At 46.9% G+C, this 24,438-nt stretch overlaps 14 non-coding genes across 14 annotated transcripts; all 14 read left to right on the top strand.

Annotated features, from left to right (window-relative positions):
- Nucleotides 1–730: 730 nt before the first annotated feature.
- On the top strand, nucleotides 731–921 carry LOC141079788 (U2 spliceosomal RNA). The gene has a single exon (XR_012228541.1). It is a non-coding gene; the product is annotated as a U2 spliceosomal RNA (small nuclear RNA).
- A 1,575-nt stretch (nucleotides 922–2,496) lies between these two features.
- Nucleotides 2,497–2,687, top strand: LOC141079787 (U2 spliceosomal RNA). The gene has a single exon (XR_012228540.1). It is a non-coding gene; the product is annotated as a U2 spliceosomal RNA (small nuclear RNA).
- Nucleotides 2,688–4,261: 1,574 nt separating this feature from the next.
- LOC141079786 (U2 spliceosomal RNA) lies at nucleotides 4,262–4,452 on the top strand. Its single transcript, XR_012228539.1, has one exon. It is a non-coding gene; the product is annotated as a U2 spliceosomal RNA (small nuclear RNA).
- Nucleotides 4,453–6,026: 1,574 nt separating this feature from the next.
- On the top strand, nucleotides 6,027–6,217 carry LOC141079785 (U2 spliceosomal RNA). Its single transcript, XR_012228538.1, has one exon. It is a non-coding gene; the product is annotated as a U2 spliceosomal RNA (small nuclear RNA).
- A 1,574-nt stretch (nucleotides 6,218–7,791) lies between these two features.
- On the top strand, nucleotides 7,792–7,982 carry LOC141079784 (U2 spliceosomal RNA). The gene has a single exon (XR_012228537.1). It is a non-coding gene; the product is annotated as a U2 spliceosomal RNA (small nuclear RNA).
- Nucleotides 7,983–9,557: 1,575 nt separating this feature from the next.
- On the top strand, nucleotides 9,558–9,748 carry LOC141079783 (U2 spliceosomal RNA). The gene has a single exon (XR_012228536.1). It is a non-coding gene; the product is annotated as a U2 spliceosomal RNA (small nuclear RNA).
- A 1,574-nt stretch (nucleotides 9,749–11,322) lies between these two features.
- LOC141079782 (U2 spliceosomal RNA) lies at nucleotides 11,323–11,513 on the top strand. The gene has a single exon (XR_012228535.1). It is a non-coding gene; the product is annotated as a U2 spliceosomal RNA (small nuclear RNA).
- A 1,576-nt stretch (nucleotides 11,514–13,089) lies between these two features.
- LOC141079794 (U2 spliceosomal RNA) lies at nucleotides 13,090–13,280 on the top strand. Its single transcript, XR_012228547.1, has one exon. It is a non-coding gene; the product is annotated as a U2 spliceosomal RNA (small nuclear RNA).
- A 1,575-nt stretch (nucleotides 13,281–14,855) lies between these two features.
- On the top strand, nucleotides 14,856–15,046 carry LOC141079793 (U2 spliceosomal RNA). The gene has a single exon (XR_012228546.1). It is a non-coding gene; the product is annotated as a U2 spliceosomal RNA (small nuclear RNA).
- Nucleotides 15,047–16,620: 1,574 nt separating this feature from the next.
- On the top strand, nucleotides 16,621–16,811 carry LOC141079792 (U2 spliceosomal RNA). Its single transcript, XR_012228545.1, has one exon. It is a non-coding gene; the product is annotated as a U2 spliceosomal RNA (small nuclear RNA).
- A 1,574-nt stretch (nucleotides 16,812–18,385) lies between these two features.
- LOC141079791 (U2 spliceosomal RNA) lies at nucleotides 18,386–18,576 on the top strand. Its single transcript, XR_012228544.1, has one exon. It is a non-coding gene; the product is annotated as a U2 spliceosomal RNA (small nuclear RNA).
- A 1,574-nt stretch (nucleotides 18,577–20,150) lies between these two features.
- LOC141079781 (U2 spliceosomal RNA) lies at nucleotides 20,151–20,341 on the top strand. The gene has a single exon (XR_012228534.1). It is a non-coding gene; the product is annotated as a U2 spliceosomal RNA (small nuclear RNA).
- A 1,583-nt stretch (nucleotides 20,342–21,924) lies between these two features.
- On the top strand, nucleotides 21,925–22,115 carry LOC141079790 (U2 spliceosomal RNA). The gene has a single exon (XR_012228543.1). It is a non-coding gene; the product is annotated as a U2 spliceosomal RNA (small nuclear RNA).
- A 1,614-nt stretch (nucleotides 22,116–23,729) lies between these two features.
- LOC141079789 (U2 spliceosomal RNA) lies at nucleotides 23,730–23,922 on the top strand. Its single transcript, XR_012228542.1, has one exon. It is a non-coding gene; the product is annotated as a U2 spliceosomal RNA (small nuclear RNA).
- Nucleotides 23,923–24,438: the final 516 nt, after the last annotated feature.

Here is a 24,438-nt window from a genome sequence, read left to right as displayed (position 1 = left end):
AGGTGGGCCATGCTCGCCTCCTGGTTACAATATCTGGCACCAGGAGAGTTAGGCCACGTTCACACGCTGCGGATTCCGCTGCGGATTAATCCGCACGGATTTAGCAAAAACCGCAGATAATCCGCAGGTCCAAAGACCTGCGGATTATCTGCGGTTTTGCCTGCGGTTTGGTCCTGCGGATTCACTATCTCCACAATGGTGGAGATAGGAACCCGCAGCGTTTTCCACAGAAAGAATTGACATGCAATTCTTTCTGCGGATTCAAAACCGCAGCAAATCCGCGCGGTTTTTTCCGCAGCGTCGGCACAGCGTTTTTTTTTAACCCATTCAAATGAATGGTACTGTACACCGCAGCTAAAACTGCTGCGTGTCTGTAGCGGCCAATCCGCAGCGTGTGCACACAGCCTTAAAGCAAGACCTTTCATTTAGGGAGGGTAGTAGAGGGGGCGGTGTAGGAGCAGTGCTCCTCTGGCCTCTTTCCTAGTACTGAAGCGCGTTTGACCGTGAGGGGAGGGTGGCCTAACAAAAAAGGGGTTGGCCTATGCAAATTAAAAGCGCGTGGAGTGGAATCCTGGGGGAAAAAAAAAAAAAAAAAATCAGCCGCCTGCGCTTTTGTTATGCGCCCAGACTTGGTTTGAATGTCTTCCTCAGGGTGGTGTCTGTGTCATTCTCCACAATGGGTGCCTGTCTTAAGCCCTGTGGCCTTGCAAGCGGCAAACCATTTCTGGTTATCGCTTCTCGGCCTTTTGGCTAAGATCAAGTGTAGTATCTGTTCTTATCAGTTTAATATCTGATACGTCCCCTATCTGGGGACCATATATTAAATGGATTTTTAGAACAGGGAGATGGAAAAAGAGCTTGCTCACTTCACTCCACGTATCAGCCCAGTATGGCAGTTTCTCTGGGAATGGTGCACTCACTCTCTTAAGCGGTTTCCAAAGACAGATTGAATTGAAATCGGGATAAGCAAGTAGTGTTTTCAAAGCATGATTTGAATGCTTTTTTCCAATGTCGCTGCTCTGCAATTAGTTTTTCTTGGTCCAAGTTGCACATTTCCAATTCCTTAGCCTTGATTTAACTTGACCAACTCTTCTACTACTACTACTACTACTACTACTACTACTCTTATTCACCGCTATATGGGAGGCATTGCACTGTATTCAATGTGTCCGTAAAATAATGATCTATCTTGGCCTTTGCTGTTTGGTAGGTATAGGTGTGACAAGCTGCAGTAATGTGTTTGGCTTTGGATAGCTACATTTCTGCACACCCACCTGCTACAAGGCCTGCAGCCCCTTCGCCTCAGAACTTCCCCAGTCTTAATTCAAGCATTCAATTCCTACCACATCCCTCATGCAATGATATGTCGCTTCATTTTTGAAACATTGTCCCCCTCTTGTGGCCTTCCAACTTTGAAATTTACTGTTCAATTTTGAATTAATTCATATATGAATAAAATGGAAAAGCAACGATTTATCTGGCGAGTTATTTGAATGTTCTGCCTACGTCCACCTGTCTGACAGACGGACGGTATTCTAGTGGCTTGTAGCAGCAGCAGCAGCTAGGTGCGCTGCTTGCCTGCAGTAAATAGGATGTGTCCATCCATGGAACACTGTGATAGGAATCATGCCATTCATAGCACACAATGCTTGGATGTGTTCGACCACGTCTCACAATGGGACCACGTGTCACAATGGGCAGCCCACAGTCTGTAGCAGCTGCGCAGTAGTATTCAGCTTCAGTCTGCTGAGTGAGCCTGAGCAGACAGGTGGGCCATGCTCGCCTCCTGGTTACAATATCTGGCACCAGGAGAGTTAGGCCACGTTCACACGCTGCGGATTCCGCTGCGGATTAATCCGCACGGATTTAGCAAAAACCGCAGATAATCCGCAGGTCCAAAGACCTGCGGATTATCTGCGGTTTTGCCTGCGGTTTGGTCCTGCGGATTCACTATCTCCACAATGGTGGAGATAGGAACCCGCAGCGTTTTCCACAGAAAGAATTGACATGCAATTCTTTCTGCGGATTCAAAACCGCAGCAAATCCGCGCGGTTTTTTCCGCAGCGTCGGCACAGCGTTTTTTTTTTACCCATTCAAATGAATGGTACTGTACACCGCAGCTAAAACTGCTGCGTGTCTGTAGCGGCCAATCCGCAGCGTGTGCACACAGCCTTAAAGCAAGACCTTTCATTTAGGGAGGGTAGTAGAGGGGGCGGTGTAGGAGCAGTGCTCCTCTGGCCTCTTTCCTAGTACTGAAGCGCGTTTGACCGTGAGGGGAGGGTGGCCTAACAAAAAAGGGGTTGGCCTATGCAAATTAAAAGCGCGTGGAGTGGAATCCTGGGGGAAAAAAAAAAAAAAAAAATCAGCCGCCTGCGCTTTTGTTATGCGCCCAGACTTGGTTTGAATGTCTTCCTCAGGGTGGTGTCTGTGTCATTCTCCACAATGGGTGCCTGTCTTAAGCCCTGTGGCCTTGCAAGCGGCAAACCATTTCTGGTTATCGCTTCTCGGCCTTTTGGCTAAGATCAAGTGTAGTATCTGTTCTTATCAGTTTAATATCTGATACGTCCCCTATCTGGGGACCATATATTAAATGGATTTTTAGAACAGGGAGATGGAAAAAGAGCTTGCTCACTTCACTCCACGTATCAGCCCAGTATGGCAGTTTCTCTGGGAATGGTGCACTCACTCTCTTAAGCGGTTTCCAAAGACAGATTGAATTGAAATCGGGATAAGCAAGTAGTGTTTTCAAAGCATGATTTGAATGCTTTTTTCCAATGTCGCTGCTCTGCAATTAGTTTTTCTTGGTCCAAGTTGCACATTTCCAATTCCTTAGCCTTGATTTAACTTGACCAACTCTTCTACTACTACTACTACTACTACTACTACTACTCTTATTCACCGCTATATGGGAGGCATTGCACTGTATTCAATGTGTCCGTAAAATAATGATCTATCTTGGCCTTTGCTGTTTGGTAGGTATAGGTGTGACAAGCTGCAGTAATGTGTTTGGCTTTGGATAGCTACATTTCTGCACACCCACCTGCTACAAGGCCTGCAGCCCCTTCGCCTCAGAACTTCCCCAGTCTTAATTCAAGCATTCAATTCCTACCACATCCCTCATGCAATGATATGTCGCTTCATTTTTGAAACATTGTCCCCCTCTTGTGGCCTTCCAACTTTGAAATTTACTGTTCAATTTTGAATTAATTCATATATGAATAAAATGGAAAAGCAACGATTTATCTGGCGAGTTATTTGAATGTTCTGCCTACGTCCACCTGTCTGACAGACGGACGGTATTCTAGTGGCTTGTAGCAGCAGCAGCAGCTAGGTGCGCTGCTTGCCTGCAGTAAATAGGATGTGTCCATCCATGGAACACTGTGATAGGAATCATGCCATTCATAGCACACAATGCTTGGATGTGTTCGACCACGTCTCACAATGGGACCACGTGTCACAATGGGCAGCCCACAGTCTGTAGCAGCTGCGCAGTAGTATTCAGCTTCAGTCTGCTGAGTGAGCCTGAGCAGACAGGTGGGCCATGCTCGCCTCCTGGTTACAATATCTGGCACCAGGAGAGTTAGGCCACGTTCACACGCTGCGGATTCCGCTGCGGATTAATCCGCACGGATTTAGCAAAAACCGCAGATAATCCGCAGGTCCAAAGACCTGCGGATTATCTGCGGTTTTGCCTGCGGTTTGGTCCTGCGGATTCACTATCTCCACAATGGTGGAGATAGGAACCCGCAGCGTTTTCCACAGAAAGAATTGACATGCAATTCTTTCTGCGGATTCAAAACCGCAGCAAATCCGCGCGGTTTTTTCCGCAGCGTCGGCACAGCGTTTTTTTTTACCCATTCAAATGAATGGTACTGTACACCGCAGCTAAAACTGCTGCGTGTCTGTAGCGGCCAATCCGCAGCGTGTGCACACAGCCTTAAAGCAAGACCTTTCATTTAGGGAGGGTAGTAGAGGGGGCGGTGTAGGAGCAGTGCTCCTCTGGCCTCTTTCCTAGTACTGAAGCGCGTTTGACCGTGAGGGGAGGGTGGCCTAACAAAAAAGGGGTTGGCCTATGCAAATTAAAAGCGCGTGGAGTGGAATCCTGGGGGAAAAAAAAAAAAAAAAAATCAGCCGCCTGCGCTTTTGTTATGCGCCCAGACTTGGTTTGAATGTCTTCCTCAGGGTGGTGTCTGTGTCATTCTCCACAATGGGTGCCTGTCTTAAGCCCTGTGGCCTTGCAAGCGGCAAACCATTTCTGGTTATCGCTTCTCGGCCTTTTGGCTAAGATCAAGTGTAGTATCTGTTCTTATCAGTTTAATATCTGATACGTCCCCTATCTGGGGACCATATATTAAATGGATTTTTAGAACAGGGAGATGGAAAAAGAGCTTGCTCACTTCACTCCACGTATCAGCCCAGTATGGCAGTTTCTCTGGGAATGGTGCACTCACTCTCTTAAGCGGTTTCCAAAGACAGATTGAATTGAAATCGGGATAAGCAAGTAGTGTTTTCAAAGCATGATTTGAATGCTTTTTTCCAATGTCGCTGCTCTGCAATTAGTTTTTCTTGGTCCAAGTTGCACATTTCCAATTCCTTAGCCTTGATTTAACTTGACCAACTCTTCTACTACTACTACTACTACTACTACTACTACTCTTATTCACCGCTATATGGGAGGCATTGCACTGTATTCAATGTGTCCGTAAAATAATGATCTATCTTGGCCTTTGCTGTTTGGTAGGTATAGGTGTGACAAGCTGCAGTAATGTGTTTGGCTTTGGATAGCTACATTTCTGCACACCCACCTGCTACAAGGCCTGCAGCCCCTTCGCCTCAGAACTTCCCCAGTCTTAATTCAAGCATTCAATTCCTACCACATCCCTCATGCAATGATATGTCGCTTCATTTTTGAAACATTGTCCCCCTCTTGTGGCCTTCCAACTTTGAAATTTACTGTTCAATTTTGAATTAATTCATATATGAATAAAATGGAAAAGCAACGATTTATCTGGCGAGTTATTTGAATGTTCTGCCTACGTCCACCTGTCTGACAGACGGACGGTATTCTAGTGGCTTGTAGCAGCAGCAGCAGCTAGGTGCGCTGCTTGCCTGCAGTAAATAGGATGTGTCCATCCATGGAACACTGTGATAGGAATCATGCCATTCATAGCACACAATGCTTGGATGTGTTCGACCACGTCTCACAATGGGACCACGTGTCACAATGGGCAGCCCACAGTCTGTAGCAGCTGCGCAGTAGTATTCAGCTTCAGTCTGCTGAGTGAGCCTGAGCAGACAGGTGGGCCATGCTCGCCTCCTGGTTACAATATCTGGCACCAGGAGAGTTAGGCCACGTTCACACGCTGCGGATTCCGCTGCGGATTAATCCGCACGGATTTAGCAAAAACCGCAGATAATCCGCAGGTCCAAAGACCTGCGGATTATCTGCGGTTTTGCCTGCGGTTTGGTCCTGCGGATTCACTATCTCCACAATGGTGGAGATAGGAACCCGCAGCGTTTTCCACAGAAAGAATTGACATGCAATTCTTTCTGCGGATTCAAAACCGCAGCAAATCCGCGCGGTTTTTTCCGCAGCGTCGGCACAGCGTTTTTTTTTACCCATTCAAATGAATGGTACTGTACACCGCAGCTAAAACTGCTGCGTGTCTGTAGCGGCCAATCCGCAGCGTGTGCACACAGCCTTAAAGCAAGACCTTTCATTTAGGGAGGGTAGTAGAGGGGGCGGTGTAGGAGCAGTGCTCCTCTGGCCTCTTTCCTAGTACTGAAGCGCGTTTGACCGTGAGGGGAGGGTGGCCTAACAAAAAAGGGGTTGGCCTATGCAAATTAAAAGCGCGTGGAGTGGAATCCTGGGGGAAAAAAAAAAAAAAAAAATCAGCCGCCTGCGCTTTTGTTATGCGCCCAGACTTGGTTTGAATGTCTTCCTCAGGGTGGTGTCTGTGTCATTCTCCACAATGGGTGCCTGTCTTAAGCCCTGTGGCCTTGCAAGCGGCAAACCATTTCTGGTTATCGCTTCTCGGCCTTTTGGCTAAGATCAAGTGTAGTATCTGTTCTTATCAGTTTAATATCTGATACGTCCCCTATCTGGGGACCATATATTAAATGGATTTTTAGAACAGGGAGATGGAAAAAGAGCTTGCTCACTTCACTCCACGTATCAGCCCAGTATGGCAGTTTCTCTGGGAATGGTGCACTCACTCTCTTAAGCGGTTTCCAAAGACAGATTGAATTGAAATCGGGATAAGCAAGTAGTGTTTTCAAAGCATGATTTGAATGCTTTTTTCCAATGTCGCTGCTCTGCAATTAGTTTTTCTTGGTCCAAGTTGCACATTTCCAATTCCTTAGCCTTGATTTAACTTGACCAACTCTTCTACTACTACTACTACTACTACTACTACTACTCTTATTCACCGCTATATGGGAGGCATTGCACTGTATTCAATGTGTCCGTAAAATAATGATCTATCTTGGCCTTTGCTGTTTGGTAGGTATAGGTGTGACAAGCTGCAGTAATGTGTTTGGCTTTGGATAGCTACATTTCTGCACACCCACCTGCTACAAGGCCTGCAGCCCCTTCGCCTCAGAACTTCCCCAGTCTTAATTCAAGCATTCAATTCCTACCACATCCCTCATGCAATGATATGTCGCTTCATTTTTGAAACATTGTCCCCCTCTTGTGGCCTTCCAACTTTGAAATTTACTGTTCAATTTTGAATTAATTCATATATGAATAAAATGGAAAAGCAACGATTTATCTGGCGAGTTATTTGAATGTTCTGCCTACGTCCACCTGTCTGACAGACGGACGGTATTCTAGTGGCTTGTAGCAGCAGCAGCAGCTAGGTGCGCTGCTTGCCTGCAGTAAATAGGATGTGTCCATCCATGGAACACTGTGATAGGAATCATGCCATTCATAGCACACAATGCTTGGATGTGTTCGACCACGTCTCACAATGGGACCACGTGTCACAATGGGCAGCCCACAGTCTGTAGCAGCTGCGCAGTAGTATTCAGCTTCAGTCTGCTGAGTGAGCCTGAGCAGACAGGTGGGCCATGCTCGCCTCCTGGTTACAATATCTGGCACCAGGAGAGTTAGGCCACGTTCACACGCTGCGGATTCCGCTGCGGATTAATCCGCACGGATTTAGCAAAAACCGCAGATAATCCGCAGGTCCAAAGACCTGCGGATTATCTGCGGTTTTGCCTGCGGTTTGGTCCTGCGGATTCACTATCTCCACAATGGTGGAGATAGGAACCCGCAGCGTTTTCCACAGAAAGAATTGACATGCAATTCTTTCTGCGGATTCAAAACCGCAGCAAATCCGCGCGGTTTTTTCCGCAGCGTCGGCACAGCGTTTTTTTTTACCCATTCAAATGAATGGTACTGTACACCGCAGCTAAAACTGCTGCGTGTCTGTAGCGGCCAATCCGCAGCGTGTGCACACAGCCTTAAAGCAAGACCTTTCATTTAGGGAGGGTAGTAGAGGGGGCGGTGTAGGAGCAGTGCTCCTCTGGCCTCTTTCCTAGTACTGAAGCGCGTTTGACCGTGAGGGGAGGGTGGCCTAACAAAAAAGGGGTTGGCCTATGCAAATTAAAAGCGCGTGGAGTGGAATCCTGGGGGAAAAAAAAAAAAAAAAAATCAGCCGCCTGCGCTTTTGTTATGCGCCCAGACTTGGTTTGAATGTCTTCCTCAGGGTGGTGTCTGTGTCATTCTCCACAATGGGTGCCTGTCTTAAGCCCTGTGGCCTTGCAAGCGGCAAACCATTTCTGGTTATCGCTTCTCGGCCTTTTGGCTAAGATCAAGTGTAGTATCTGTTCTTATCAGTTTAATATCTGATACGTCCCCTATCTGGGGACCATATATTAAATGGATTTTTAGAACAGGGAGATGGAAAAAGAGCTTGCTCACTTCACTCCACGTATCAGCCCAGTATGGCAGTTTCTCTGGGAATGGTGCACTCACTCTCTTAAGCGGTTTCCAAAGACAGATTGAATTGAAATCGGGATAAGCAAGTAGTGTTTTCAAAGCATGATTTGAATGCTTTTTTCCAATGTCGCTGCTCTGCAATTAGTTTTTCTTGGTCCAAGTTGCACATTTCCAATTCCTTAGCCTTGATTTAACTTGACCAACTCTTCTACTACTACTACTACTACTACTACTACTACTCTTATTCACCGCTATATGGGAGGCATTGCACTGTATTCAATGTGTCCGTAAAATAATGATCTATCTTGGCCTTTGCTGTTTGGTAGGTATAGGTGTGACAAGCTGCAGTAATGTGTTTGGCTTTGGATAGCTACATTTCTGCACACCCACCTGCTACAAGGCCTGCAGCCCCTTCGCCTCAGAACTTCCCCAGTCTTAATTCAAGCATTCAATTCCTACCACATCCCTCATGCAATGATATGTCGCTTCATTTTTGAAACATTGTCCCCCTCTTGTGGCCTTCCAACTTTGAAATTTACTGTTCAATTTTGAATTAATTCATATATGAATAAAATGGAAAAGCAACGATTTATCTGGCGAGTTATTTGAATGTTCTGCCTACGTCCACCTGTCTGACAGACGGACGGTATTCTAGTGGCTTGTAGCAGCAGCAGCAGCTAGGTGCGCTGCTTGCCTGCAGTAAATAGGATGTGTCCATCCATGGAACACTGTGATAGGAATCATGCCATTCATAGCACACAATGCTTGGATGTGTTCGACCACGTCTCACAATGGGACCACGTGTCACAATGGGCAGCCCACAGTCTGTAGCAGCTGCGCAGTAGTATTCAGCTTCAGTCTGCTGAGTGAGCCTGAGCAGACAGGTGGGCCATGCTCGCCTCCTGGTTACAATATCTGGCACCAGGAGAGTTAGGCCACGTTCACACGCTGCGGATTCCGCTGCGGATTAATCCGCACGGATTTAGCAAAAACCGCAGATAATCCGCAGGTCCAAAGACCTGCGGATTATCTGCGGTTTTGCCTGCGGTTTGGTCCTGCGGATTCACTATCTCCACAATGGTGGAGATAGGAACCCGCAGCGTTTTCCACAGAAAGAATTGACATGCAATTCTTTCTGCGGATTCAAAACCGCAGCAAATCCGCGCGGTTTTTTCCGCAGCGTCGGCACAGCGTTTTTTTTTTACCCATTCAAATGAATGGTACTGTACACCGCAGCTAAAACTGCTGCGTGTCTGTAGCGGCCAATCCGCAGCGTGTGCACACAGCCTTAAAGCAAGACCTTTCATTTAGGGAGGGTAGTAGAGGGGGCGGTGTAGGAGCAGTGCTCCTCTGGCCTCTTTCCTAGTACTGAAGCGCGTTTGACCGTGAGGGGAGGGTGGCCTAACAAAAAAGGGGTTGGCCTATGCAAATTAAAAGCGCGTGGAGTGGAATCCTGGGGGAAAAAAAAAAAAAAAAAATCAGCCGCCTGCGCTTTTGTTATGCGCCCAGACTTGGTTTGAATGTCTTCCTCAGGGTGGTGTCTGTGTCATTCTCCACAATGGGTGCCTGTCTTAAGCCCTGTGGCCTTGCAAGCGGCAAACCATTTCTGGTTATCGCTTCTCGGCCTTTTGGCTAAGATCAAGTGTAGTATCTGTTCTTATCAGTTTAATATCTGATACGTCCCCTATCTGGGGACCATATATTAAATGGATTTTTAGAACAGGGAGATGGAAAAAGAGCTTGCTCACTTCACTCCACGTATCAGCCCAGTATGGCAGTTTCTCTGGGAATGGTGCACTCACTCTCTTAAGCGGTTTCCAAAGACAGATTGAATTGAAATCGGGATAAGCAAGTAGTGTTTTCAAAGCATGATTTGAATGCTTTTTTCCAATGTCGCTGCTCTGCAATTAGTTTTTCTTGGTCCAAGTTGCACATTTCCAATTCCTTAGCCTTGATTTAACTTGACCAACTCTTCTACTACTACTACTACTACTACTACTACTACTCTTATTCACCGCTATATGGGAGGCATTGCACTGTATTCAATGTGTCCGTAAAATAATGATCTATCTTGGCCTTTGCTGTTTGGTAGGTATAGGTGTGACAAGCTGCAGTAATGTGTTTGGCTTTGGATAGCTACATTTCTGCACACCCACCTGCTACAAGGCCTGCAGCCCCTTCGCCTCAGAACTTCCCCAGTCTTAATTCAAGCATTCAATTCCTACCACATCCCTCATGCAATGATATGTCGCTTCATTTTTGAAACATTGTCCCCCTCTTGTGGCCTTCCAACTTTGAAATTTACTGTTCAATTTTGAATTAATTCATATATGAATAAAATGGAAAAGCAACGATTTATCTGGCGAGTTATTTGAATGTTCTGCCTACGTCCACCTGTCTGACAGACGGACGGTATTCTAGTGGCTTGTAGCAGCAGCAGCAGCTAGGTGCGCTGCTTGCCTGCAGTAAATAGGATGTGTCCATCCATGGAACACTGTGATAGGAATCATGCCATTCATAGCACACAATGCTTGGATGTGTTCGACCACGTCTCACAATGGGACCACGTGTCACAATGGGCAGCCCACAGTCTGTAGCAGCTGCGCAGTAGTATTCAGCTTCAGTCTGCTGAGTGAGCCTGAGCAGACAGGTGGGCCATGCTCGCCTCCTGGTTACAATATCTGGCACCAGGAGAGTTAGGCCACGTTCACACGCTGCGGATTCCGCTGCGGATTAATCCGCACGGATTTAGCAAAAACCGCAGATAATCCGCAGGTCCAAAGACCTGCGGATTATCTGCGGTTTTGCCTGCGGTTTGGTCCTGCGGATTCACTATCTCCACAATGGTGGAGATAGGAACCCGCAGCGTTTTCCACAGAAAGAATTGACATGCAATTCTTTCTGCGGATTCAAAACCGCAGCAAATCCGCGCGGTTTTTTCCGCAGCGTCGGCACAGCGTTTTTTTTTACCCATTCAAATGAATGGTACTGTACACCGCAGCTAAAACTGCTGCGTGTCTGTAGCGGCCAATCCGCAGCGTGTGCACACAGCCTTAAAGCAAGACCTTTCATTTAGGGAGGGTAGTAGAGGGGGCGGTGTAGGAGCAGTGCTCCTCTGGCCTCTTTCCTAGTACTGAAGCGCGTTTGACCGTGAGGGGAGGGTGGCCTAACAAAAAAGGGGTTGGCCTATGCAAATTAAAAGCGCGTGGAGTGGAATCCTGGGGGAAAAAAAAAAAAAAAAAATCAGCCGCCTGCGCTTTTGTTATGCGCCCAGACTTGGTTTGAATGTCTTCCTCAGGGTGGTGTCTGTGTCATTCTCCACAATGGGTGCCTGTCTTAAGCCCTGTGGCCTTGCAAGCGGCAAACCATTTCTGGTTATCGCTTCTCGGCCTTTTGGCTAAGATCAAGTGTAGTATCTGTTCTTATCAGTTTAATATCTGATACGTCCCCTATCTGGGGACCATATATTAAATGGATTTTTAGAACAGGGAGATGGAAAAAGAGCTTGCTCACTTCACTCCACGTATCAGCCCAGTATGGCAGTTTCTCTGGGAATGGTGCACTCACTCTCTTAAGCGGTTTCCAAAGACAGATTGAATTGAAATCGGGATAAGCAAGTAGTGTTTTCAAAGCATGATTTGAATGCTTTTTTCCAATGTCGCTGCTCTGCAATTAGTTTTTCTTGGTCCAAGTTGCACATTTCCAATTCCTTAGCCTTGATTTAACTTGACCAACTCTTCTACTACTACTACTGACTACTACTACTACTACTCTTATTCACCGCTATATGGGAGGCATTGCACTGTATTCAATGTGTCCGTAAAATAATGATCTATCTTGGCCTTTGCTGTTTGGTAGGTATAGGTGTGACAAGCTGCAGTAATGTGTTTGGCTTTGGATAGCTACATTTCTGCACACCCACCTGCTACAAGGCCTGCAGCCCCTTCGCCTCAGAACTTCCCCAGTCTTAATTCAAGCATTCAATTCCTACCACATCCCTCATGCAATGATATGTCGCTTCATTTTTGAAACATTGTCCCCCTCTTGTGGCCTTCCAACTTTGAAATTTACTGTTCAATTTTGAATTAATTCATATATGAATAAAATGGAAAAGCAACGATTTATCTGGCGAGTTATTTGAATGTTCTGCCTACGTCCACCTGTCTGACAGACGGACGGTATTCTAGTGGCTTGTAGCAGCAGCAGCAGCTAGGTGCGCTGCTTGCCTGCAGTAAATAGGATGTGTCCATCCATGGAACACTGTGATAGGAATCATGCCATTCATAGCACACAATGCTTGGATGTGTTCGACCACGTCTCACAATGGGACCACGTGTCACAATGGGCAGCCCACAGTCTGTAGCAGCTGCGCAGTAGTATTCAGCTTCAGTCTGCTGAGTGAGCCTGAGCAGACAGGTGGGCCATGCTCGCCTCCTGGTTACAATATCTGGCACCAGGAGAGTTAGGCCACGTTCACACGCTGCGGATTCCGCTGCGGATTAATCCGCACGGATTTAGCAAAAACCGCAGATAATCCGCAGGTCCAAAGACCTGCGGATTATCTGCGGTTTTGCCTGCGGTTTGGTCCTGCGGATTCACTATCTCCACAATGGTGGAGATAGGAACCCGCAGCGTTTTCCACAGAAAGAATTGACATGCAATTCTTTCTGCGGATTCAAAACCGCAGCAAATCCGCGCGGTTTTTTTCCGCAGCGTCGGCACAGCGTTTTTTTTTACCCATTCAAATGAATGGTACTGTACACCGCAGCTAAAACTGCTGCGTGTCTGTAGCGGCCAATCCGCAGCGTGTGCACACAGCCTTAAAGCAAGACCTTTCATTTAGGGAGGGTAGTAGAGGGGGCGGTGTAGGAGCAGTGCTCCTCTGGCCTCTTTCCTAGTACTGAAGCGCGTTTGACCGTGAGGGGAGGGTGGCCTAACAAAAAAGGGGTTGGCCTATGCAAATTAAAAGCGCGTGGAGTGGAATCCTGGGGGAAAAAAAAAAAAAAAAAATCAGCCGCCTGCGCTTTTGTTATGCGCCCAGACTTGGTTTGAATGTCTTCCTCAGGGTGGTGTCTGTGTCATTCTCCACAATGGGTGCCTGTCTTAAGCCCTGTGGCCTTGCAAGCGGCAAACCATTTCTGGTTATCGCTTCTCGGCCTTTTGGCTAAGATCAAGTGTAGTATCTGTTCTTATCAGTTTAATATCTGATACGTCCCCTATCTGGGGACCATATATTAAATGGATTTTTAGAACAGGGAGATGGAAAAAGAGCTTGCTCACTTCACTCCACGTATCAGCCCAGTATGGCAGTTTCTCTGGGAATGGTGCACTCACTCTCTTAAGCGGTTTCCAAAGACAGATTGAATTGAAATCGGGATAAGCAAGTAGTGTTTTCAAAGCATGATTTGAATGCTTTTTTCCAATGTCGCTGCTCTGCAATTAGTTTTTCTTGGTCCAAGTTGCACATTTCCAATTCCTTAGCCTTGATTTAACTTGACCAACTCTTCTACTACTACTACTACTACTACTACTACTACTCTTATTCACCGCTATATGGGAGGCATTGCACTGTATTCAATGTGTCCGTAAAATAATGATCTATCTTGGCCTTTGCTGTTTGGTAGGTATAGGTGTGACAAGCTGCAGTAATGTGTTTGGCTTTGGATAGCTACATTTCTGCACACCCACCTGCTACAAGGCCTGCAGCCCCTTCGCCTCAGAACTTCCCCAGTCTTAATTCAAGCATTCAATTCCTACCACATCCCTCATGCAATGATATGTCGCTTCATTTTTGAAACATTGTCCCCCTCTTGTGGCCTTCCAACTTTGAAATTTACTGTTCAATTTTGAATTAATTCATATATGAATAAAATGGAAAAGCAACGATTTATCTGGCGAGTTATTTGAATGTTCTGCCTACGTCCACCTGTCTGACAGACGGACGGTATTCTAGTGGCTTGTAGCAGCAGCAGCAGCTAGGTGCGCTGCTTGCCTGCAGTAAATAGGATGTGTCCATCCATGGAACACTGTGATAGGAATCATGCCATTCATAGCACACAATGCTTGGATGTGTTCGACCACGTCTCACAATGGGACCACGTGTCACAATGGGCAGCCCACAGTCTGTAGCAGCTGCGCAGTAGTATTCAGCTTCAGTCTGCTGAGTGAGCCTGAGCAGACAGGTGGGCCATGCTCGCCTCCTGGTTACAATATCTGGCACCAGGAGAGTTAGGCCACGTTCACACGCTGCGGATTCCGCTGCGGATTAATCCGCACGGATTTAGCAAAAACCGCAGATAATCCGCAGGTCCAAAGACCTGCGGATTATCTGCGGTTTTGCCTGCGGTTTGGTCCTGCGGATTCACTATCTCCACAATGGTGGAGATAGGAACCCGCAGCGTTTTCCACAGAAAGAATTGACATGCAATTCTTTCTGCGGATTCAAAACCGCAGCAAATCCGCGCGGTTTTTTCCGCAGCGTCGGCACAGCGTTTTTTTTTTACCCATTCAAATGAATGGTACTGTACACCGCAGCTAAAACTGCTGCGTGTCTGTAGCGGCCAATCCGCAGCGTGTGCACACAGCCTTAAAGCAAGACCTTTCATTTAGGGAGGGTAGTAGAGGGGGCGGTGTAGGAGCAGTGCTCCTCTGGCCTCTTTCCTAGTACTGAAGCGCGTTTGACCGTGAGGGGAGGGTGGCCTAACAAAAAAGGGGTTGGCCTATGCAAATTAAAAGCGCGTGGAGTGGAATCCTGGGGGAAAAAAAAAAAAAAAAAATCAGCCGCCTGCGCTTTTGTTATGCGCCCAGACTTGGTTTGAATGTCTTCCTCAGGGTGGTGTCTGTGTCATTCTCCACAATGGGTGCCTGTCTTAAGCCCTGTGGCCTTGCAAGCGGCAAACCATTTCTGGTTATCGCTTCTCGGCCTTTTGGCTAAGATCAAGTGTAGTATCTGTTCTTATCAGTTTAATATCTGATACGTCCCCTATCTGGGGACCATATATTAAATGGATTTTTAGAACAGGGAGATGGAAAAAGAGCTTGCTCACTTCACTCCACGTATCAGCCCAGTATGGCAGTTTCTCTGGGAATGGTGCACTCACTCTCTTAAGCGGTTTCCAAAGACAGATTGAATTGAAATCGGGATAAGCAAGTAGTGTTTTCAAAGCATGATTTGAATGCTTTTTTCCAATGTCGCTGCTCTGCAATTAGTTTTTCTTGGTCCAAGTTGCACATTTCCAATTCCTTAGCCTTGATTTAACTTGACCAACTCTTCTACTACTACTACTACTACTACTACTACTACTCTTATTCACCGCTATATGGGAGGCATTGCACTGTATTCAATGTGTCCGTAAAATAATGATCTATCTTGGCCTTTGCTGTTTGGTAGGTATAGGTGTGACAAGCTGCAGTAATGTGTTTGGCTTTGGATAGCTACATTTCTGCACACCCACCTGCTACAAGGCCTGCAGCCCCTTCGCCTCAGAACTTCCCCAGTCTTAATTCAAGCATTCAATTCCTACCACATCCCTCATGCAATGATATGTCGCTTCATTTTTGAAACATTGTCCCCCTCTTGTGGCCTTCCAACTTTGAAATTTACTGTTCAATTTTGAATTAATTCATATATGAATAAAATGGAAAAGCAACGATTTATCTGGCGAGTTATTTGAATGTTCTGCCTACGTCCACCTGTCTGACAGACGGACGGTATTCTAGTGGCTTGTAGCAGCAGCAGCAGCTAGGTGCGCTGCTTGCCTGCAGTAAATAGGATGTGTCCATCCATGGAACACTGTGATAGGAATCATGCCATTCATAGCACACAATGCTTGGATGTGTTCGACCACGTCTCACAATGGGACCACGTGTCACAATGGGCAGCCCACAGTCTGTAGCAGCTGCGCAGTAGTATTCAGCTTCAGTCTGCTGAGTGAGCCTGAGCAGACAGGTGGGCCATGCTCGCCTCCTGGTTACAATATCTGGCACCAGGAGAGTTAGGCCACGTTCACACGCTGCGGATTCCGCTGCGGATTAATCCGCACGGATTTAGCAAAAACCGCAGATAATCCGCAGGTCCAAAGACCTGCGGATTATCTGCGGTTTTGCCTGCGGTTTGGTCCTGCGGATTCACTATCTCCACAATGGTGGAGATAGGAACCCGCAGCGTTTTCCACAGAAAGAATTGACATGCAATTCTTTCTGCGGATTCAAAACCGCAGCAAATCCGCGCGGTTTTTTCCGCAGCGTCGGCACAGCGTTTTTTTTTTACCCATTCAAATGAATGGTACTGTACACCGCAGCTAAAACTGCTGCGTGTCTGTAGCGGCCAATCCGCAGCGTGTGCACACAGCCTTAAAGCAAGACCTTTCATTTAGGGAGGGTAGTAGAGGGGGCGGTGTAGGAGCAGTGCTCCTCTGGCCTCTTTCCTAGTACTGAAGCGCGTTTGACCGTGAGGGGAGGGTGGCCTAACAAAAAAGGGGTTGGCCTATGCAAATTAAAAGCGCGTGGAGTGGAATCCTGGGGGAAAAAAAAAAAAAAAAATCAGCCGCCTGCGCTTTTGTTATGCGCCCAGACTTGGTTTGAATGTCTTCCTCAGGGTGGTGTCTGTGTCATTCTCCACAATGGGTGCCTGTCTTAAGCCCTGTGGCCTTGCAAGCGGCAAACCATTTCTGGTTATCGCTTCTCGGCCTTTTGGCTAAGATCAAGTGTAGTATCTGTTCTTATCAGTTTAATATCTGATACGTCCCCTATCTGGGGACCATATATTAAATGGATTTTTAGAACAGGGAGATGGAAAAAGAGCTTGCTCACTTCACTCCACGTATCAGCCCAGTATGGCAGTTTCTCTGGGAATGGTGCACTCACTCTCTTAAGCGGTTTCCAAAGACAGATTGAATTGAAATCGGGATAAGCAAGTAGTGTTTTCAAAGCATGATTTGAATGCTTTTTTCCAATGTCGCTGCTCTGCAATTAGTTTTTCTTGGTCCAAGTTGCACATTTCCAATTCCTTAGCCTTGATTTAACTTGACCAACTCTTCTACTACTACTACTACTACTACTACTACTACTCTTATTCACCGCTATATGGGAGGCATTGCACTGTATTCAATGTGTCCGTAAAATAATGATCTATCTTGGCCTTTGCTGTTTGGTAGGTATAGGTGTGACAAGCTGCAGTAATGTGTTTGGCTTTGGATAGCTACATTTCTGCACACCCACCTGCTACAAGGCCTGCAGCCCCTTCGCCTCAGAACTTCCCCAGTCTTAATTCAAGCATTCAATTCCTACCACATCCCTCATGCAATGATATGTCGCTTCATTTTTGAAACATTGTCCCCCTCTTGTGGCCTTCCAACTTTGAAATTTACTGTTCAATTTTGAATTAATTCATATATGAATAAAATGGAAAAGCAACGATTTATCTGGCGAGTTATTTGAATGTTCTGCCTACGTCCACCTGTCTGACAGACGGACGGTATTCTAGTGGCTTGTAGCAGCAGCAGCAGCTAGGTGCGCTGCTTGCCTGCAGTAAATAGGATGTGTCCATCCATGGAACACTGTGATAGGAATCATGCCATTCATAGCACACAATGCTTGGATGTGTTCGACCACGTCTCACAATGGGACCACGTGTCACAATGGGCAGCCCACAGTCTGTAGCAGCTGCGCAGTAGTATTCAGCTTCAGTCTGCTGAGTGAGCCTGAGCAGACAGGTGGGCCATGCTCGCCTCCTGGTTACAATATCTGGCACCAGGAGAGTTAGGCCACGTTCACACGCTGCGGATTCCGCTGCGGATTAATCCGCACGGATTTAGCAAAAACCGCAGATAATCCGCAGGTCCAAAGACCTGCGGATTATCTGCGGTTTTGCCTGCGGTTTGGTCCTGCGGATTCACTATCTCCACAATGGTGGAGATAGGAACCCGCAGCGTTTTCCACAGAAAGAATTGACATGCAATTCTTTCTGCGGATTCAAAACCGCAGCAAATCCGCGCGGTTTTTTCCGCAGCGTCGGCACAGCGTTTTTTTTTACCCATTCAAATGAATGGTACTGTACACCGCAGCTAAAACTGCTGCGTGTCTGTAGCGGCCAATCCGCAGCGTGTGCACACAGCCTTAAAGCAAGACCTTTCATTTAGGGAGGGTAGTAGAGGGGGCGGTGTAGGAGCAGTGCTCCTCTGGCCTCTTTCCTAGTACTGAAGCGCGTTTGACCGTGAGGGGAGGGTGGCCTAACAAAAAAGGGGTTGGCCTATGCAAATTAAAAGCGCGTGGAGTGGAATCCTGGGGGAAAAAAAAAAAAAAAAAATCAGCCGCCTGCGCTTTTGTTATGCGCCCAGACTTGGTTTGAATGTCTTCCTCAGGGTGGTGTCTGTGTCATTCTCCACAATGGGTGCCTGTCTTAAGCCCTGTGGCCTTGCAAGCGGCAAACCATTTCTGGTTATCGCTTCTCGGCCTTTTGGCTAAGATCAAGTGTAGTATCTGTTCTTATCAGTTTAATATCTGATACGTCCCCTATCTGGGGACCATATATTAAATGGATTTTTAGAACAGGGAGATGGAAAAAGAGCTTGCTCACTTCACTCCACGTATCAGCCCAGTATGGCAGTTTCTCTGGGAATGGTGCACTCACTCTCTTAAGCGGTTTCCAAAGACAGATTGAATTGAAATCGGGATAAGCAAGTAGTGTTTTCAAAGCATGATTTGAATGCTTTTTTCCAATGTCGCTGCTCTGCAATTAGTTTTTCTTGGTCCAAGTTGCACATTTCCAATTCCTTAGCCTTGATTTAACTTGACCAACTCTTCTACTACTACTACTACTACTACTACTACTACTCTTATTCACCGCTATATGGGAGGCATTGCACTGTATTCAATGTGTCCGTAAAATAATGATCTATCTTGGCCTTTGCTGTTTGGTAGGTATAGGTGTGACAAGCTGCAGTAATGTGTTTGGCTTTGGATAGCTACATTTCTGCACACCCACCTGCTACAAGGCCTGCAGCCCCTTCGCCTCAGAACTTCCCCAGTCTTAATTCAAGCATTCAATTCCTACCACATCCCTCATGCAATGATATGTCGCTTCATTTTTGAAACATTGTCCCCCTCTTGTGGCCTTCCAACTTTGAAATTTACTGTTCAATTTTGAATTAATTCATATATGAATAAAATGGAAAAGCAACGATTTATCTGGCGAGTTATTTGAATGTTCTGCCTACGTCCACCTGTCTGACAGACGGACGGTATTCTAGTGGCTTGTAGCAGCAGCAGCAGCTAGGTGCGCTGCTTGCCTGCAGTAAATAGGATGTGTCCATCCATGGAACACTGTGATAGGAATCATGCCATTCATAGCACACAATGCTTGGATGTGTTCGACCACGTCTCACAATGGGACCACGTGTCACAATGGGCAGCCCACAGTCTGTAGCAGCTGCGCAGTAGTATTCAGCTTCAGTCTGCTGAGTGAGCCTGAGCAGACAGGTGGGCCATGCTCGCCTCCTGGTTACAATATCTGGCACCAGGAGAGTTAGGCCACGTTCACACGCTGCGGATTCCGCTGCGGATTAATCCGCACGGATTTAGCAAAAACCGCAGATAATCCGCAGGTCCAAAGACCTGCGGATTATCTGCGGTTTTGCCTGCGGTTTGGTCCTGCGGATTCACTATCTCCACAATGGTGGAGATAGGAACCCGCAGCGTTTTCCACAGAAAGAATTGACATGCAATTCTTTCTGCGGATTCAAAACCGCAGCAAATCCGCGCGGTTTTTTCCGCAGCGTCGGCACAGCGTTTTTTTTTACCCATTCAAATGAATGGTACTGTACACCGCAGCTAAAACTGCTGCGTGTCTGTAGCGGCCAATCCGCAGCGTGTGCACACAGCCTTAAAGCAAGACCTTTCATTTAGGGAGGGTAGTAGAGGGGGCGGTGTAGGAGCAGTGCTCCTCTGGCCTCTTTCCTAGTACTGAAGCGCGTTTGACCGTGAGGGGAGGGTGGCCTAACAAAAAAGGGGTTGGCCTATGCAAATTAAAAGCGCGTGGAGTGGAATCCTGGGGGAAAAAAAAAAAAAAAAAATCAGCCGCCTGCGCTTTTGTTATGCGCCCAGACTTGGTTTGAATGTCTTCCTCAGGGTGGTGTCTGTGTCATTCTCCACAATGGGTGCCTGTCTTAAGCCCTGTGGCCTTGCAAGCGGCAAACCATTTCTGGTTATCGCTTCTCGGCCTTTTGGCTAAGATCAAGTGTAGTATCTGTTCTTATCAGTTTAATATCTGATACGTCCCCTATCTGGGGACCATATATTAAATGGATTTTTAGAACAGGGAGATGGAAAAAGAGCTTGCTCACTTCACTCCACGTATCAGCCCAGTATGGCAGTTTCTCTGGGAATGGTGCACTCACTCTCTTAAGCGGTTTCCAAAGACAGATTGAATTGAAATCGGGATAAGCAAGTAGTGTTTTCAAAGCATGATTTGAATGCTTTTTTCCAATGTCGCTGCTCTGCAATTAGTTTTTCTTGGTCCAAGTTGCACATTTCCAATTCCTTAGCCTTGATTTAACTTGACCAACTCTTCTACTACTACTACTACTACTACTACTACTACTCTTATTCACCGCTATATGGGAGGCATTGCACTGTATTCAATGTGTCCGTAAAATAATGATCTATCTTGGCCTTTGCTGTTTGGTAGGTATAGGTGTGACAAGCTGCAGTAATGTGTTTGGCTTTGGATAGCTACATTTCTGCACACCCACCTGCTACAAGGCCTGCAGCCCCTTCGCCTCAGAACTTCCCCAGTCTTAATTCAAGCATTCAATTCCTACCACATCCCTCATGCAATGATATGTCGCTTCATTTTTGAAACATTGTCCCCCTCTTGTGGCCTTCCAACTTTGAAATTTACTGTTCAATTTTGAATTAATTCATATATGAATAAAATGGAAAAGCAACGATTTATCTGGCGAGTTATTTGAATGTTCTGCCTACGTCCACCTGTCTGACAGACGGACGGTATTCTAGTGGCTTGTAGCAGCAGCAGCAGCTAGGTGCGCTGCTTGCCTGCAGTAAATAGGATGTGTCCATCCATGGAACACTGTGATAGGAATCATGCCATTCATAGCACACAATGCTTGGATGTGTTCGACCACGTCTCACAATGGGACCACGTGTCACAATGGGCAGCCCACAGTCTGTAGCAGCTGCGCAGTAGTATTCAGCTTCAGTCTGCTGAGTGAGCCTGAGCAGACAGGTGGGCCATGCTCGCCTCCTGGTTACAATATCTGGCACCAGGAGAGTTAGGCCACGTTCACACGCTGCGGATTCCGCTGCGGATTAATCCGCACGGATTTAGCAAAAACCGCAGATAATCCGCAGGTCCAAAGACCTGCGGATTATCTGCGGTTTTGCCTGCGGTTTGGTCCTGCGGATTCACTATCTCCACAATGGTGGAGATAGGAACCCGCAGCGTTTTCCACAGAAAGAATTGACATGCAATTCTTTCTGCGGATTCAAAACCGCAGCAAATCCGCGCGGTTTTTTCCGCAGCGTCGGCACAGCGTTTTTTTTTACCCATTCAAATGAATGGTACTGTACACCGCAGCTAAAACTGCTGCGTGTCTGTAGCGGCCAATCCGCAGCGTGTGCACACAGCCTTAAAGCAAGACCTTTCATTTAGGGAGGGTAGTAGAGGGGGCGGTGTAGGAGCAGTGCTCCTCTGGCCTCTTTCCTAGTACTGAAGCGCGTTTGACCGTGAGGGGAGGGTGGCCTAACAAAAAAGGGGTTGGCCTATGCAAATTAAAAGCGCGTGGAGTGGAATCCTGGGGGAAAAAAAAAAAAAAAAATCAGCCGCCTGCGCTTTTGTTATGCGCCCAGACTTGCCCAGACTTGGTTTGAAGTCTTCCTCCAGGGTGGTGTCTGTGTCATTCTCCACAATGGGTGCCTGTCTTAAGCCCTGTGGCCTTGCAAGCGGCAAACCATTTCTGGTTATCGCTTCTCGGCCTTTTGGCTAAGATCAAGTGTAGTATCTGTTCTTATCAGTTATAATATCTGATACGTCCCCCATCTGGGGACCATATATTAAATGATTTTTAGAACAGGGAGATCTGAAAAGAGCTTGCTCACCTTCACTCCACGTACAGCCCAGTATGGCAGTTCTCTGGGGAATGGTGCACTCACTCTCTTAAGCGGTTCTCCTAAGCAGATTGACTTGACATCGGGAATGCAAGTCGATAGTAGTTTTCAAGCATGATTTGAATGCTTTTTTCAATGTCGCCCGCTCATGCAATTCAGTTCTGTCCTTGGTCCAAGTTGCACATCTCCAAGCCTTAGCTCTCTGACTCTTACCACCTCTGCACCACACATCTACTACTACACTACTAAAACTATTCTATCTTGGTTTCACCGCTATATGGGAGGGCATTCGCACTGTAGTCTCAATGTGTCTCGTAAAAATCACGATCTATCCTTGGCCTTTGCTGTTTGGTAGGTATAGGTGTGACAAGCTGCAGTAATGTGTTTGGCTTTGGATAGCTACATTTCTGCACACCCACCTGCTACAAGGCCTGCAGCCCCTTCGCCTCAGAACTTCCCCCAGTCTTAATTCAAGCATTCGAAATCCTACCACCATCCCTCATGCAATGATATGTCGCTTCATTTTTGAAAACATTGTCCCCCTCTTGTGGCCTCTCAACTTTGAAAATTTACTGTTCCAATTTTGAATTAATTCATACTATGAATAAAATGGAAAAGCAACGATTTATCTGGCGAGTTATTTGAATGTTCTGCCTACGTCCACCTGTCTGACAGACGGACGGTATTCTAGTGGCTTGTAGCAGGCAGCAGCAGCAGCTAGGTGCGCTGCTTGCCTGCAGTAAATAGGATGTGTCCATCCATGGAACACTGTGATAGGAATCATGCCATTCATAGCACACAATGCTTGGATGTGTTCGACCACGTCTCACAATGGGACCACGTGTCACAATGGGCAGCCCACACGTCTGTAGCAGCTGCGCAGTAGTATTCAGCTTCAGTCTGCTGAGTGAGCCTGAGCAGACAGGTGGGCCATGCTCGCCTCCTGGTTACAATATCTGGCACCAGGAGAGTTAGGCCACGTTCACACGCTGCGGATTCCGCTGCGGATTAATCCGCACGGATTTAGCAGAAAACCCGCAGATAATCCGCAGGTCCAAAGACCTGCGGATTATCTGCGCGTTTTGCCTGCGGTTTGGTCCTGCGGATTCACTATCTCCACAATGGTGGAGATAGGAACCCGCAGCGTTTTCCACAGAAAGGAATTGACATGCAATTCTTTCTGCGGATTCAAAACCGCAGCAAATCCGCGCGGTTTTTTCCCGCAGCGTCGGCACAGCGTTTTTTTTTTACCCATTCAAATGAATGGTACTGTACACCGCAGCTAAAACTGCTGCGTGTCTGTAGCGGCCAATCCGCAGCGTGAGCCACACAGCCTTAAAGCAAGACCTTTCATTTAGGGAGGGTAGTAGAGGGGGCGGTGTAGGAGCAGTGCTCCTCTGGCCTCTTTCCTAGTACTGAAGCGCGTTTGACCGTGAGGGGAGGGTGGCCTAACAAAAAAGGGGTTGGCCTATGCAAATTAAAAGCGCGTGGAGTGGAATCCTGGGGGAAAAAAAAAAAAAAAAAAACAGCCGCCTGCGCTTTGTTATGCGCCAGACTTGGTTTGAATGTCTTCCTCAGGGTGTGTCTGTGTCATTGCTCCACAATGGGTGCCGTGTCTTAAGAGCCCTGTGGCCTTGCAAGCGGCAAACCATTTCTGGTTATCGCTTCTCGGCCTTTTGGCTAAGATCAAGTGTAGTATCTGTTCTTATCAGTTTAATATCTGATACGTCCCCTATCTGGGACCATATATTAAATGGATTTTTAGAACAGGGAGATGGAAAAAGAGCTTGCTCACTTCACTCTCCACGTATCAGCCCAGTATGGCAGTTTTCTCTGGGAATGGTGCACCTCACTCTCTTAAGCGGTTTCCAAAGACAGATTGAATTGAATCGGGATAAGCAAGTAGTGTTTTCAAAGCATGATTTGAATGCTTTTTTCCAATGTCGCCGCTCTGCAATTAGTTTTTCTTGGTCCAAGTTGCACATTTCCAAGTTCCTTAGCCTTGGATTTAACTTGACCAACTCTTCTACTACTACTACTACGACTACTACTCTTATTCACCGCTATATGGGAGGCATTGCACTGTATTCAATGTGTCCGTAAAATAACGATCTATCTTGGCCTTTGGCTGTTTGGTAGGTATAGGTGTGACAAGCTGCAGTAATGTGTTTGGCTTTGGATAGCTACATTTCTGCACACCCACCTGCTACAAGGCCTGCAGCCCCTTCGCCTCAGAAACTTCCCCAGTCTTAATTCAAGCATTCAATTCCTACCACATCCCTCATGCAATGATATGTCGCTTCATTTTTTGACAACCATTGTCCCCCTCTTGTGGCCTTCCAACTTTGAAATTTACTGTTCAATTTTGA

This window comes from Dendrobates tinctorius, unplaced genomic scaffold (genome assembly GCF_039654945.1).
Source record: "Dendrobates tinctorius isolate UK_male_01 unplaced genomic scaffold, ASM3965494v1 ptg000696l, whole genome shotgun sequence".
NCBI classification, from domain to species: Eukaryota; Metazoa; Chordata; class Amphibia; order Anura; family Dendrobatidae; genus Dendrobates; species Dendrobates tinctorius.
The sequence above is the reverse complement of the archived record's forward strand: the minus strand, read 5'-3'. Positions and strand labels throughout refer to the sequence as shown.